This window comes from Bactrocera neohumeralis, chromosome 5, assembly GCF_024586455.1.
Source record: "Bactrocera neohumeralis isolate Rockhampton chromosome 5, APGP_CSIRO_Bneo_wtdbg2-racon-allhic-juicebox.fasta_v2, whole genome shotgun sequence".
Classification (NCBI taxonomy): domain Eukaryota; kingdom Metazoa; phylum Arthropoda; class Insecta; order Diptera; family Tephritidae; genus Bactrocera; species Bactrocera neohumeralis.
In genome coordinates, this window is record NC_065922.1 from 41,039,011 (window position 1) to 41,056,601 (window position 17,591).

Consider the following 17,591-nt stretch of genomic DNA (forward strand, 5'->3'; position numbering starts at 1 on the left):
GAAATGACATAGAAAGGGTTTTTTGATATTTAATATTTTGTTTGAAAAAATCAAAAAATCAATGTTAAATATGTAACTTTGGAATATAGTAATCAAAAATTTAAATAAATTACAAATTTAATTTTTTACGCAGAAAAAATATTGAAAATAAATAGTTTTTGGCACGAGGAGACCCATGTAACCATGCAAGTGATTCATTTCTGGTATGACATTCCTAAAGTATGAGCAACTAAATATTTAGTGCATCAGTTTTTGTATGTATGTGCATACAGTAAGTACGTGTATTTATATTTTTTAGTATTCATCTAAATTTGTACATACATGCTTACACTCCTAAATATTTAACAAATTATATTTACTAGCAAACATATTCATTTGGCTATTTGTTCTATATCGTATGCACGTTTGTATCTATGTGCGTATATTATCTATTTACATTTCCAGATGCATACGTGAGGGGTCTATTCAGTCAACTGGAAAATCTGGCGCTCGTGTGCGCAACTATCAATATAGACATCTGTTTGTATAAGCATTCACGGTCCGAATACGAGATCGCGACCAAATTTAAGTGAATTGTTTAGCAAAATTCAAGAACAGAACATACTCATAGCGCCGTGAATGAAAAATCTGTCTTCTTGTTAATTCATGACTAATTGTGCTTTCCGCAAAAAAGGGGGAAAAAAGAAGAAAGGTGAAGAAAATAATGACAACAAAAACCGCAAAAGTTTTCGGGTAACATGTGCTCTCGCGATTTCATGAAATTCGTTTGTGTGAATTTCACGCTTGTAAAATTTTTATATACTTGCACCGTATTTTTAAAAATCCACACATGATAACTATATGTAAACAAATTTTGTTGATTTTTAAATATTTTAGGCGTATAGCTTGACATGCCTTTTACTCATACATAAGTATAAGTACGTGTATGTATATATGGATCACTGCAGACGCGGTACGGAGTAGCACAAGATAAATAAACAGTTCGCACCACACTTTTCTTATTTTAAATTTCTCGGGTTGGATTGGGTTATAGTGGCTCGTCTATTTCTTATTCGAAATATAGCTGAAAAGTTCCATAAAACCGGCGTGTTCCATTATCCACACTCATGCACAACAACGCGATGCATTTTGAACTTTGTTTTGTCGTATTGGCTTACACATTGATCTGTATGCATTTTGTTTAGCTTTTGAAGAACACATTTACGCTTCCACCAACCTCAAAGAGGGACTACCGCCATTGCAACCGATTGCCGCGAGTAAACACTTTTTTGCACATTGCATTTGTGACGTCGTGGAAATTCGAGTTAAATATGTTTTTATTTCGATCTTTTCAGAAAGTATGGAATATTTGTTTAACTTTCTTCAAAGTAAAGTATTGATCACTCGAGCACGTATGATTCGATCAGGGCAAAAAGTGGCAATAAGCACATACATATGTATATATTTTTATGCACCCGAATATATTTTGAGGCCAACTGGAACACAACTAAATACATAAACACTAATAAACACATATACACATATACACATAAACGCTGGGCAGTGTTAAAACAGCGTGTTCGAAACTTTAATAAACTAAATCGGACGTAATTTTGTATTTTTTATTATCGATCTTCATCCACCGTCTAGCCGATAACGTTGTGGATCCATGCTTGAAAGAGCTTCAATAATGGGAAATGAAAGTCTTTTGTTTGTTTTCTCCAAAATTCGTTGATCAGCTTAGTTTGCGAAGTTTCAAATTATTTACAATAAAGTCAGCCCACCATTAGAAGCAAGACTTCATAATTCGAAATATGCCTGCACCGGATCTCACAACCGACACGCATTCATTCCGACACCAAAATAAACACTACTCGTTCGTTTGTGCCGACGAAGGCATCTTAGCCACGGCAACTGCCAAAAGAACATTCACAGCCTCTAAGATTTTCAAAATTTTCATCTCTTGGATTCAACGGCAACTGAGCGCCAATATTGGAAAAATTCAAATGAACATGAATGGAAAATGAGTGGATCGAGTCTCTTGCTTTCTCACTTCCAATAAGAACTCATTTGATTTGTTTGCAGCACGCAGATCCACCATATGTAGGTGCACGAAAATTGGCGGCAATTAATGTCAAAGGGTATGTTATGCCAGCATGCGGCATCCAGGCATTGCTCTGCAATTTTCTCTTTAGTAGCGCCATTTATAAGCGCAAGGTGTATTCACTTCACTGGTAAACACTATGCGTTGAAGTTTGCTGCTCATTAAAATGCTTACTTCCGGTCACATGCGCGCCTTCAAATCGAATGACAATGTTTGCTGGCTAAATGAGCTTTTTGTCCACATAATTTTTTCGGACCAAACTAACACAGCAGGCATCATCAGACTTTGATACTTTAGTACATATTTTTATATCTTACATAGTTATGAGTTTGAAACTACATAAGGACCAACAATATGTCAAGCAAAAACACAGACTACTAGGCAAAGGATTTTTGTACGGGGCGTACAAGTATGATATGCTTGTGTTGTGGCTGTGTAAAAACAATACACTCAATAGATATATCATTGTAAGTGTTTAAATAAACTGTGATTCTAAGGGTAGGCCTGTAAAGCAGTTAAGATTGAGCACAGTGTTCTGGTGTGAAAGCGCGTACTTTTAAAATATTAAAAATATAATTATTTCTCTGCTGTTGACCTCTCACAAACTTGATATGTTGACAGTGCTAGATCTAGATGTCTATATTTAGATCCCAAATCTGAAAACCACTACTTAACTATTCTCTCAGGTATTTTGAAGCTGCTTTTAATTTTGTAAATATATAAGTATGTACATTTTTTTATTTCGTATTCGAAAAATAGTCAATAGATATTTCCTACCGTTCCAGATAAGAGATAACAAGTAGTTCATATGCTATTATATATACATATATATATATTATTAAGCATAGTTATCATATGTGGATTTGTTGTGGATAAAAATACGGTGCTAGTATATAAAAATTTCACTCAATGTAAAACCAGTCATTTGCTCTGTAGTGAGAAATGAGTGTTGCGGGCAGTCGAGCATTGAGTACCATGCACCTAGTGGACGTTCAAAAGGTGGACGTTTACGGACAAAAACCTGAGAATACCAAAAATAATTTTGGATAACCGTAACATGAAACCGATTGTGATAGATGACATTCAGAGATATGAAAGAAACACCTTAGACATATCGTGAGTGAATATTATTTTTTGGTATTCGAAAGCTTTGTGAAAAATGTGTACGCCGTAAGCTTAAATTAATAAAAACGATGACTTTAAGATGGACAAAATTGGTATTAACAAGTAAGGAAGGGCTAATTTCGGGTACAACCAAACATGTTATACTCTTGCAATTTGCAAGAATCAAAGCGAGGGAAATACTTTAAAGTGTAAAACCAATCATATACAGTAAGGTCAGTCGGATGTTCTAAAATCCTGATATTAGTTATATAGGGGCTAGGCCAAGTTTTCGCTCAAATTTATCTATTTTAGGCACAAAGATACATTGTTATGAATAAAACACGCTCTCTTATTTTCATTGGAATAACTCACATATTCGCCGATATATGCGATACAAAGTCACCCGGAAGTTCGAAAATCTTTATATTAAGTATATGGGGGCTAAGGGAAGTATTGGTCCCGATTCAACCCATTTTTGACATACAGACATACCATTATAAGAGAAGGGTTATCCCTTAATTTCAGTTACATATAGCACACATTGACCGACATTTTCGATCAAAATTCGACCATAGGTACCGGGGTCTAAATATTCGGTACATAGGGGCTTGAAAAGTTGTTATTTGACTTTTTTGGTCATAAAGTGGCACACACTTAGGACAAAGTGCAAAGTATTATCCCGTTATACTAAGTGCATCTTTATTTGTGTACATGAAACTGAACGAATTAAGTGGATTTAAAATTGTGTCATACGGGAAGTAGGCGTTGTTCTTATCCGATTTCATCCATTTTCACAATGTGATATAAAACTATAAGAAGAATGTCACGTACAGAATTTTGTCGAAATTGGTTGGTCGGGTCCCGATATATGGGATTTCACTATAAAGTCGGCGGTGCCACGCCATCGCTCAATTTTCACACCGACTCGCATAAAACTCTTTCAAAGCATCTAGTTCGTAAAATTTAATGTCTCTTTCGTATTCAGTTGTTAGTAGTTTTTAACAGTGCCGTTATATGGAGAGCGAGCGGGATTATCCTCCGATTTCATCCATTTTCAGACTGCCGGTAGAAGTTCCTATAAGAATTATACTTAGCAAATTTGGTTATTATAGCTTAAGTGCGTTAGGAGATATATACTTTAAACTTTTTAGAGGGCGGGCTTCGCCTAATTTTGAAAAATGTGTTCCCACAAGTACCCCTTACTACTGCGATCCCCTGTACAAAATTACAGCTTTATATCTTAATTTAGTGCCTAGGTTTGGTACTTTATATGTTTTCGGTTAATAGCTTTTTGTGTATGTGGCAGTGGTCCGTCTACGAACTCGAAATTTTTATACTAAGGAACCTACATACCAAGTTCATCAAGATATCTCAATTTTTCCTCAAGTTACAGCTTGCACTCACGGACGGACGTAATCCTTATCATTTATATATGTATATAGTAAGTATATAACTCTATATCAATCTCGCTTATTTTTAGGTGATACGTACAACCGTTGGGAGAACAAAACTATAATGCTCTGGAACAACTGGTTGCAAGAGTACTCGTATAAAAAGTTGAAAGATCAGAAACGATGAAAAGCATAGGCAAATGATCCGAAAATCTTAAATTGACGATTGTTTGAAAGCATCGTGGTTTGTAAAAATAAGATGTTGTGAAAGAAAATTAAAAAGTACTAGCTCTTATTAAAAATAAATAACATTTAAATTATATTGTGATCGTCTTATAGGCTTCAAAATTTGGGCTCTCTTAGGAATTGCTTTAAAATTAATTTTTCTTTGATTAATTTTTTTACAGAATTTAAAATAAGTTATAATATTTATATATTTTATTAGTTGGTTATTTTTAATTAATACAGTTGATTAATCTTTATCTCCGCTAACCACAAAAGTAAAACATTCACTGAATGTTTTAATAATTTCATTAATTATTGCACCGAACATAATTGCAACTTTGTGTTCATCATATTATTTCGACTGATGAAGATCTCAGTTAGAGATAACAAGAACAACTTTGTTGTACTTTTTTACAACAATGCCAGAGAATAATAGAAATATGGAAAACACATTCTATCAAAATTATTCACAAAATTTGTTTCACTGTGAAAAGTAACTAGTAAATTTTCATTTACATAAAAATGCGCTGGCATCACTCGTTCATCTTTTATGAAAAGTACATACACATCCGCAACCATAGGCATTATGTACCGCAATTTATGCTATATCCATACATGCATATCGCCATTTCATATGTACAATGGTAGAGATGGGTCCGTGTAATTTTCGCTTATGATTATTACTTATTATGAACACTTTAACATATTCACGCATGCGTCCATAACAGAAAAAATATGTTTACGTAAGTATGTCTTTCGTTTAACATTTGCATCTTTGGTGAACGGCAGAGAATATCAATACAGTACGCAATAATGATTCGAAGAGCTGTCCACTTTTATACAGTCAACCATTTCTATAAAACACTGTACCACTTAAAGAAATGTACAGTGAAGTATCAGACTAGTCAGGAAATTTACCAGTTTGTTTCTAGCAAATCATCTCTGAAATCTAACTAATCAGACTTACTGTTTGTTCAAAATTAACTCGTACTGAACCATATAAACTGCTCGCGCAAACTGTATCGATAAAAAATTGATACAACGCTTGCTACGAAATCGATGAAAATACAGTTACCAGTTACTCGTACAGAAGGCTTTTGGGGAATTTTACTCTCTCTTAGACACAGGTATTTGAGTAGTACTATAAAGCATTCAGTGAAGTTTGTTATGACGATAACATATAAAAAGTTAAAGAAACACTTGAAAGTCGTCGGCAAAGGATGCCAACATCTCTTTTGTATCGACTCAATCATTTTGATAAATGTTTTGGTTATGAGGCGTGTCAATGATAGACTCATATCAAACGAACTGAAGCAAAAACGACGTCGAGTATAGGTCGCAATAGAGATGATAATAACGTAGCTGAGAACGTTATGCTAGTATCACATCGAAACAGTCCAACAGTTTAGCGAATGACGCTCGAAAAATCACCCGAAACCGAAAAATTCAAAACTAAACTGGACTAAGCGTTGGTGTACTTATATTGGCTTATGTACTTATATTGGATTTGAATTATATTACGTGAAAATATAATTTGTTGTGTCAGATCGGGTAAAATTTGATCAGATGGTATACAATTAAATAATATTTTTCAAATATATTATTGTATGTAATAGTTTTGCTTCATAATCGAACTAAAACTTTTTTGTAGAGCATATGCGTTGAACTTGTCCTCCTGATGTCCTCATGCTGAATGGAAAAAATAGGAATGGATACACTTCACTGACAAGTTGGATTTTTGGTGCTTACGATGGTATTTGTAATGTGGTTCAAAAGTAGTTGTTTTGACTGCTGGGCACACATGTCTGTGATAGTGTTGGTGCTTTATACCCAGATGACCGTCTGTGTCTGCGATAAAATGCCGGCTATTGAAGAGGACTTGACGCGTGCCATCGCGTACGCAGCGTATCCTTTACACATGACGCACAAGTGTCGCAAATGATTAAGATGCAACTGTAGCAACGCAACATATTATGCCTTCCGCATTGAGTAAGATGTTAGCAGCAACAACAACATTTGAATGTATAGGCACATATAAAAAAACAATAAAAAAATTTAAATGATAGCAAATGGGAAATCAAAAACATGTCACGCAAACAAAATTAGTGGGACGAGTATGTCATGCACACATATGCATACATATGTATATACGCTCAAACATTTGACTGAGAAGTATTATTTAGTTTATTCCAATATTTTACAACTCCTATTAAATAAGTAGACACCAATGTAACCTTTGCTTTCAACAAGATACCAGTTTCTTGTTGTTGGTCTACTAGCCACGGCTTCTATATTCTATTATGTATGGTGGTCGATCTAGTAGATCGGAGAAAAGAAAAGCTTTACTCTTCGGTAAAATTCTTTTTAAAGTAAATGACATTGATAAGGTTAATGGTTATGGTAATGTAAGTAAGTAAATTAATCCTTAATCAGTGAAATAATGCAACTTTGTTGCAAGTTGCTTAGCACAAACTTTATCAACAACTGTTCTACAGCGTGAAATAAAACCAGGCATCATATAAAACGGGGCATTAATACACTGTACAACTCATTTAGGCTTAATAAGTGAGTAAACAATTTTACTTTGGATCTATAGGCCAAATTTCTAATGAAACAACAAAAATAAATACGCTATAGTGGTCAGACATCGGCGGTTTGGACACAGCTGCTTCTTGGTTAGAAAAGGAAGTGTGCAAGATTTCAGATACTTTAAAAACCTGATGGTTCGCATATGGATGACATGCTTAGTAATCCCCTCTTCATGATTTTCAAAATAGGGTTACGTGGGAAGTAATGAACTTAGGCCCATCATAGAATTACCGCTACATAATTTAGGCTTCTGCTGTTAATATTTTATAATTGGCTACTATATGTGGTTTTAAACAATATCACTTTACTGGTGATGGGCTTATTTTGCATTCAATTGCTTTTGCCTTTCTCTATTCCTTCAAGGATTTAAAAGTAACCGTTTTGAGGACCAATCCCGTTTACTCTGTGCAGTGTGTTGCAAGAGCATAATAATAGTGAAATTTCGTATTACAAACAATCGGCATTCCATGCTATGCTATATTCTTGAGGACCATGCTACATGTGCTGACCTAACATATGTATGGATGTATATGTAGTTCAAGTGCAATGAACGCATTATGCATTACAGCATCAACAACAACAATAAAACAATAGCAAAAAATATGCTTTCAGTCAAAACATAGGCTCCTATATACTTTGAACAATTGTTTCATTATAAGGCTGGACGCATTTTATGGTCAAGCTTTCATCGGTCGAGCGGTGACAATGAACTACATATTTCTAAAGCTTTTATCAATGCGTAACTTAACCGCATTGCATGTAAAGAATGCGTAGACAACCATCCAAAGAGTAAAAGAAATTGAACGTTGACACCATCAGCAAACAAACAAAAACCATAAAGCCTTAAACATATGCTCTTGAAAATACTTTACGAATGGTCAGTTGTTTGGCAGATTGACTTTTTGTGGATATATGTATAAAAACGCAATGGAGTAGTGAACCAATGTTTCAAATTTATTAATAAATTTCTATTGATAAAGTTAAGTGAATAAGTACCATAAAAGTGTTCTGAATAAAATGCGTAGTGCATGCTATGTGCACCTCTATCCAGAACAAGACTACCAGATAATTCATCTATTTTTAAACTAATTTTTCATTTCGGCATGGAGTCTATAAGTGGAAGTCGCACATGCCCAGCGGCGGCGAAATAGTTTTATTATCAGGCATATGTTTATGTTTTGTTCATCGTATATTTTCAGCAGTCATTGCAACATATGTAAGTAAATCACAATGGCCAAAATGTGAAAAATAATTGAATTGACTTTTCCACGGGAAGAGCAAAGAGAGAACATAGAAATAATTTGCTTCATGTAATGCCTGGACTTAATCATGCAAAGTTGTCTCACTCTCAGAAACATAAAAAGGTTCGAGCAATTTATTGTCATCCCCATGAGCAAATTGGGTGCTCTGGCAGAGTTTTAGACGGGCCTAAGGTGTTATCTGCGTAAATTGGGATACTGTCCCATTGACTCTGGTTAAAATAATATAATAAATTTTCACCCTTAAGCTTGTTACTATTTGCTTATGTACATACATATATTGTTTATTAAAAAACTCAGCTGACGAATCGAATTGATATCGGGATATCTGCTTGTTCATTCGTTAACTTGAGTAGAATTTGAAATCAAGTTCGTCTGGGCCAAATGCGACCTTTTTACAGTAATTAGCTGCTACTTGACGCCAAGCGATAGTATACAGGAATTCCAAGGAAAGCTCGACAATATAGAGGATACAGCCAGGTCTATAGAAGGTCAATTGATTATCGCCGGAGACCTAAATTCCAGAGCCGTAGAGTGGGGTCTACCAAGCACGGATTCGAGAGGAAAGCGCATTCTAGAAATGGCTGCGCGGCTAGGGCTAGTAGTGCACAATACGGGAAATGCAACCACGTTTAGAAGACCGGGATGCGAGGAAACCACACCAGACATTACCCTATCAACAGAACGCATGGCAGGCTCAATAAAGAACTGGAAGGCCTGGAGGATTACACTGGCAGCGATCATCACTACATCTCATTTATGATCGACACGGGAACAAGCGTTAACCAGCAGAGGAAAACAACTGGAGCACGAAAGTGGAACATTGCGAAGCTTGATACTTCGAAATTAATCTCCGCAATAGACGATCAAAACCCATCTAGCAACTCCCCCATAATTGCAGGAAAAACTGTCGAGCACACAATGCTTAATATAACAAGAGCCTGCCAAAAAGCAATGCCCAAGGCCTCCCACAGGAAACATAAAGCAGCAGTTTACTGGTGGACTTAAAATATAGCCCAACTCAGACGGACATGCCTCCGCCTTCGCAGATCCTACACGAGATCCAGACGCAGAGGAGCCGCAACTCAAGATGCCGATCAATACAAATTAGCAAAGAAGGAGCTAAAGCATGCCATCGACGACAGCAAAAAGAAAAGATGGGAGGAACTACGCGAGGATATAAACAGAAACCCCTGGGGACTCGGGTATAAAATAGTGATGAAGAAACTCGGCGCTCGAGCAAAGCCACCTAATCTAACCGTTGCCAAAATGGATAACATTGTGAACGCACTATTCCCCATACACGAAACAAGGGCTAGGGACCCAGAAGACATTCTAAGACCGACGCAAATCCCCCGGTTTACCCTTGAGGAGCTGCAACTAGCCACTGCCAAGCTCAAGGCCAACAAATCACCCGGACCGGACGGGATCCCATCAGAAATTCTCAAAATAATCGCTGCAGAGCGCCCAGGAGTACTACTGAACATGTACAACGCCTGCCTTGAAGCCGGAATATTCCCTGAACCCTGGAAAAAGCAACTGCTGGTGCTAATCAGTAAGGGAAAAGGACACCCCAATTCGCCATCAGCATACCGCCCTCTATGTATGCTTGACACAGCGGGAAAGCTAAACGAAACCCTGCTTAAACCCAGACTTGAAGCGGCTATCAACGAAGCTGGAGGACTGTCCCCTAGACAATATGGCTTTAGACCCGGCAGATCAACCATAGGAGCAATAAAATGCGTCATTGAAAGCGTAAATACAAAAGAATAGTGTTGCTGGCGACTCTAGATGTCCGAAACGCCTTCAACAGCGCTAGATGGGTAGATATGATCGACGCTCTCGAGAAAAGCTTTACGGTACCCGACTTCCTCAGGGCCGTGGTGCGGAGCTATCTTAGCAACAGGAAACTGCTATACGAAACCAAAGAGGGATCACGACAGATAGCGGTCACGTCAGGAGCAGCACAAGGATCCATCCTCGGACCAGACTTATGGAACATTAGCTATGACGTTATATTAAAACTAGAAATGCCAGATGAATCATATTTAATAGGCTTCGCGGACGACATTGTAGCAGTAATTACAGCAAGGGACACAGAAGAAGCGCGAAGAAAGTTGAACCAGGTCATGATACGGACCCAAGCATGGCTCGACTCACACAGCCTCCAGCTCGCTACGGAGAAAACAGAGCTACTGCTGCTAACAAATAAGCACATACCTCTCGAAATAAGCATGCACACAACTGAGCCGACTAATGGCCAACATAGGAGGCCCCAGTCAAGAAAACAGAAAGCTCCTAATGTCGACAACAGTCAGCGTTTTATTATACGGAGCTGAGATATGGGCAGATGTGCTTAAAAAGGAAAACCGGCGTAAGGTAGCGGCCAGAGTGCATCGCACTGCAGCCCTCAGAGTTGCATCAGCCTACCGAACAGTGTCCGGCGAGCCAATATTAGTTATAAGCGGAAATGCCCAAATTGACCCTCTAGCATACGAAAGGAAAAAGCTGTGGGAGTCATCCGATAACAACAAGAGCGCAATAGAACAAATAAAAAAAGAAACATTAATAACATGGCAACAAAGATGGGACACCGAAAGTCGCGGCAGATGGACGGATAAAAGATCTAGACTCATGGACAGGCCGAAAATTCGGAGAGGTAGATTTTTACACAACCCAGCTGTTATCCGGTCACGGGTACTTCAAAAAGTACCTCCACAGGATGGGAAAAGTCGAAGAGCCGTCATGCCTATATAACGACGCGACAGAAACGACGCGACAGAAGACGACGCTGAACACACATTCTTCGAATGTGCGCGTTAGCAAGGAGAACGCACCGCTGTAGAGGACCTGGTTGGCCCAATAAACGCGGACAATTTAGTCAGCGTTATGTTGGAAAGTGAAGAAAACTGGGGGATCATCAGCAAAAAGCGGGACCTGGACGCAGGTGCGCAGATGTAAATCTCTCAATGAGAAAAATGGAACGCCACCCTGAAGTAATGCAAACGCAGTCCCAGGGTGGGCGACGGTTCCTTAGAGGGGGGGTTTTTAGTGACCTGCAAGTGGCACATACCGCTGCTGTGACGATAGCACCGATGATGCGGAAGGCATTTTCCACCCCCTCGCCCGAAAAAAAAAAAAAAAGTTATATCAAGAATATGGAAGAAGTTTCCTTTGACGCTCTGAGCAAGTTATTGTCCTGTTTTTGTTTTTAACGCAAATTTTGGTAAATACATACTATGTAAAATACTTGTGTCTCATATAACTATAACCAGGATTTTCGAAGAACCGGCTGACTTTACTCCATAAGATTGGTGATGGTATGTGTGGTTATGAAACACAGTGAACATTTTATTAGTATGTGGCATGTTAATACATAGTATATACTATTGGCAAAAATATACGAAGTCAGGTCGATATTATTCCAACTCCCATATACTTCGTATAATAATTTTCGTTTTTCTCACAAACCTATGGCGAATATGTCAGTCAGTGTATGAGTTATATATATAGTATATATATAATTTCTTGGATTCCGAACCTTTGGTTGACGGTTTGTACCTTAAGTTATTTCCCTTGCTTTGATGCTTGCATGTTGCAAGCGTATAAAATGTTCGGTTGCATCCGTACATCCGTCACACCTTTTACAAAATTAAACATTTTATTCAGCCATTATCACTATATCAAAATCATTTTAAATATTTTTAATATCAAATACTTGAGTATATTAACTGTCTGTTAAATAATTTTAGAAAAATGTGTAATGAATTTATTTCTTATGCGGAAGCATCTCTTGCGTTCGCATATACATAATGTACATAGCATATGAAGGAATACTTTCAGTTCTCATTCCCTTAAGATGAACATTATCATTATAGTTTTTACCATCGTCGATTTGCAGCTTATTTTCCCTTAGAAATAGAGCAATAATGATGGTAATGATGTATTTGGATGGCTGCCCATATCCGTCTGGTGACTTGAAGAGTATACATAAGTGCACGATTACACGCGTTTATGTATCTGTTTGGCAACACCGTACTGCTAGTCACTCTGAAAGAAGGTGCTACTTGAATAATGCTAATCTAAACAATAAGTCTGTTGGTACACAGACACATACGATTATAGTATTCACTTACATTAGGGCGGAGCAATTCATTGGTGGCCAAATGTTAGAATTCTACGTTATTGATAACCAAAAGTCAACACCTCAAAGAAAGTCAGCTTACAGTGTTGTCAATTATCGTAATTTTATGTATATGGATATCTGTCTGTAATTTCTAGTTCGTAGCCAAGCCGAATTAAAGGGTTTTGATTTCATAATTATTTGTTTGGGAAAAGCGTTAAGCGGTTTTTAATCTATCTCTGTAAATATTCCGATTTTAGAAGTTCTATCACCTCAGAAAGGAGGTTATGCAGCAGAAAATAAAATGGAGAATTTTTTTGAAAATAATTACAAGTTTTTTCGAGTTTCTTTGAGTTTTTTCTTACAGTCTATTTTAAGAAACAAGTGAAATATAATAAAATTTGTCTTTTGAGCGATTTTTTATGTATGCATATATGTATATTTACATAAGTATATAATTGAAATGCACCATTTTATTAGAGAACCCTAATGTCCGTGCTTACCGACATACTTGTAAAGAAAAATAGTGCAACTCATTGTACATTTAAAAAAAACTTGGCTGATATGAAATACTGAAATGAGTGAAAATGGAAGAATGTAGATTTAGGCAGCAATTTGCATTTGCATTTCCGGCATAGACGTCTAAACTGTGTTGCCGTTGTCTAGCGGACTGCCTTGTTGGGTGGCTGGTGGCCCCTTGTTGGTGCAGCTGTTGAGTAGCAACAACACGCCATTGGCGATACCTATAATTCGTAAAGAGTTTTCATAATTTTTGACCCCACCAAATTATAAACTGAGTTAAAAGTGTGAAAAAATCAAATCGGTTATTACAAACGCGCACATGATATATATTATATTATTTGCAGAGTTCGCCTTTCTGTGAGTGTACTTTTTAAAATGTCTGTTAGATATGTACATATGTATGTATGTATGTATGCACATTTATACAAAACACTTTTCAACAAGCCATGGCAGTGTAGGGTATATAAACACAAACAAACGTACGAAAAAATATGTAAGTTTGTTTGTTTATTATTTACCATCTTCTTTTTCCATCGAGTTAAAGAGTGATAGTGAGTGATGGCTGCAGCATTTGGACGTCCAACTGGCTTTTATACTTCTAATGGCCAATTTGATTGTGCTCACAATGTATTGCACATTCACACACAAAACTGAAAATAAGAGATATATGGTATACAAGGCGACAGTGCAGCCAATTCTCTATTGAAAGTGAGAAGTGTGATGATTCCATTAGATATATGCATACATACATATTTTTTGAGTGCTGAAGAATTCCATAAAGACGCTTTACTAGTGCATAATCTATTATTAAGATAAAATTATTATGTTATATATCACTAAAATGTTCTAGTCGTTAGTATGTATATATATTTTACTTTCTTTTATGTAACTTTCGCGAAACTATGTTGTTGGAAAATTCGCCATACATATTTTTTCGTGGTTTGAACTCGTAAAAAGTGAACTTTCTTGCAATAGAAATAGGGATTTGGCAACCCTATTGTTGCATTTTTTCAAAGCGCTACATTTACAGTAATTTAAAATATTCGCCTCGGCCAAAAAATGGAATTAAGTCGCGAACCTTGACGCGCGATTATTTTTTACAAATTTCCACGTGGATTATCTCATCAATAGTACATCGATTAAATTTTTAGTAATGAAGCCCATCAAGGACCAATGTTTATAGATATTATATGAATCCAATCGAGGTCGTAGATCACTCCAAAATGAATTTCGTGAAGGTTGTCCAAAATCAGTTTTTGTTCCGGATATATTGATGCTACGCGCAACTGTCTATCGTGAGATTGAGACAACTATAGGCATTAGTGGGACCAGAAAACACTCAATACATTTGACTGTAGAAAATTTATTTTTCAGGTTGGACCTCACACAATTTTCGATCGTTCTAAAAAATGTTTAAAAAATATAGGTTTTTTGTGCATACCTGTCTATGATAGGCTCAAAAGCAATGCTGGAAAACTCTGACTTGTCTCGGCCTATATGCCACATGACGCCGAGGTGGAGCCACCTTCTGACCTGCTAAGGGGAGCTCTGGCATAGGCCAAACAAAGAAGAATATGCCCGAATGCCAGGCACACCGTCTGAGGAAGCTCGGATGCAAATGCAAAGCGTGAGATGTGTTACTGCTAGAAGGGCGGAAGTTCTTGCGTTAAGCTAACATCATGGAATTCATCTATCAGATCTAGCTTGGAATGCAAAACGTATAGAAAACATTTCAGAAATATCAATTGGGAGCTCTATTGCAGGAAGTTTCGAATAGCTCTTCAACCCTTTTGTTTTGTTTTGCGTATGTCGAAGACAGTCGACACTGCTTTACTTATGCTTATGCTTTCTCGACATCGTTGGAGCCTTCAACAATGTGCGGCCAAAGCAGAGGTTAAAGGTCTCAAAAAGTTTGAAGTTGAATCGAACCTCAAGCACCTCACATGTATGTACATATATAGCCTTCTTAGCGACAGAACGATCGCAGCGAAGCAGAATAGTCCAAAAACATCCCGAAAGGTTAACGGTGGTACACCGCATGGTGGAGAAGTTCCCCCACTACTTTGGATATTGGTGGTTAACGACCTATTTAAAGAACTCACGGAACGAGGCCGTGGTACCCAAATGAGCATCTAGAAGCGGCCTAGCCGTATAAGATCCCAAACGTCCCATGACTCTACCAAACCGTAGTCAAGCTAATAATGGTCTCCACAAGGCAAGGCGAAAAGACTACACTTGCTAAAAAGCTTGAACGTGTCCAAAGAGTGAGTCGAATTTAATGCAGAAAATGAGTCTCAACCGAAATTAATCAAGTTCAAAATTGAAAAAAATTATTTCGGCAGATATGATAGTTTGTCGATAAATTTCAAAATCCAACAAATGCGTCAAAAACATTCATCAGAACAAATTGGGTTAACACCACCATCATGAGTGCTCATTATCTCGGTATAGTAATGGTGTAAATTAGTGTTTAATTGTTTGGGATTGTCAGGTACTGGGGGGAACTGCGGAAAAGTTAAATATATTATTTCCATCATAAATGGCACTCCGCGAAGAAAAAGACTTGCAGTTGCAAGTACAAAATTATTTAGTCTTGCTAGTTAATAATCTTTAATATTTATTCAAAAGAATGCGAACGAAGCCGCAGGAAAAGCTATTTTTCTGTAAAAAGAAATTTTATTTCAAACTATTCATCGAATAAAGTCTTAGGTCTAAATTGAAGTGCCACACGTTTTGATAGCTTATTTGTTTTTTATTTTGTGTTCATTAATTTTTGCATAGAAAGAAGCCGCTCCACATAAGCCGAAGAATACCTCAGCAATATCCACCAGATTTGAATGGAAGGAAAAAGTCACAAATGTGCGTACTTTGTAATCACGTTGGTGTAGTCACAGGTAGCCCTTAATGTTATTTAAACATACATTCGTGCTCTAATGATTTGAGAAACTGGGCATTTGAAGGAGTCCAAACAGGGACTTGGCAACCTTCTCTTAAAATTAATTTTGCCCTTTTTCTTCAGTTATGTCGCACATATAAAAGATGTCTATATAAAATTAAGATATAAAATTTCGATTGGTTCCTTCGGTAGCAGAAATTATGCCTAAGAGGTTTTTAAGTGGTTACATGGGTTTACGGGTTTCAAAAAAATTCAGTGTTTTTGAAGTCAGTTGGCAAGATTTCTCGAGAACTACTCAACCGATCTTCATGAAATTTGACACATTGTATTCCTTTAAGATACACTTTGTAAGGACTTGGACGAAGAACTTTTTTTTTTGATTACAACTATTTGAAAAAAAAAAAATTGCGAAGTTTTCTGTTTTTTGTAAAAATATCTGCCAAAAATCCAATTTTCAGTTTTTTTTTTCGTCCAAGTTTTAAGTTTAACTAAAACACGTATTTTTCACTTTAGATGATCCGGTAAAGAGTTATCCTGCCAACGCAGGCGCATCTTTTTTCCGAGGGGTGATCGGAATCCAAAAAATTTCAGAATTTCTTTGTTAATAGTGTGAGTTTGTAGCAATAAAAAATTCCAATAAAATATTTAATTTTTTATATTATAAAAAAAATTTGAAAAAAGGCAGTTTTTTAATTAATATTTTCTTATTAAAAGAAAAAGAAAATACACAAAATTTAAGCAGTTAAATTTCCAAATTACTTATGTAAATGCAAATGTGGATTAATATCAGGCGTATATTTAAAATAATAAAATTTCAAAAATATTTAATGGGGCAGATTCAACAAATATATATTGAATATGAAAACTATACGTGTCATTTACAGAGAATGCCTTTAAAAACAGAAATGATTTTTTCCAAGTAGCTAGCGACTACCGTTGATTTCCTAAATTTACACCTTTTACTTTTCAACCGGTGCTATAAAATTGAGTTCGTTGTCAGCCAATTCAGGAAGAAACTGTTTTCGTAGAGAATGTTAGCATGTCTATTTAGATTTGTGTTTTCAATTTCTATGATATCACAAAAACTTCATAATTTATATTTACAAACAAAATCCAGCATTGAAAAGGAGAATTATTGATAAAAACTTCGGAAAAAAATAAACACTTAATATAAAAACTCTTCAACTGTGCTGTAATTTCATTTTTGAATTTACGCTTTTCCGATGTTCACTCATAAATATTTATGTTATTTTACAGTACAGCTAACATTTGCGCCTTCTCTATTAACACTCCGCTAACAGATTATTGAAATTCTCTGGTACTAAACTTAGCAAAGACTTCTACCCAACTTCCTGCTTTCATACCATTCAAAAAGTGGTACCGACAGGTGGCGCAAAAG

General features: G+C 36.4%; 1 protein-coding gene across 4 annotated transcripts in view; it reads right to left on the reverse strand.

Moving 5' to 3' along the window:
* Positions 1-17,591, reverse strand: part of LOC126759978 (innexin shaking-B) — a 338,675-nt gene that overhangs the window by 62,673 nt on the left and 258,411 nt on the right. Inside the window, exon 1 of one of the 4 annotated variants that reach the window (XM_050475279.1) lies at positions 1,764-1,836. The exons of the other annotated variants lie outside the window; for them this stretch is intronic. The gene's annotated coding sequence lies outside the window, so the exon portion shown is untranslated. Of the gene's footprint in view, positions 1-1,763; positions 1,837-17,591 lie in introns of those variants that run through there. 4 annotated transcript variants of the gene reach the window in all.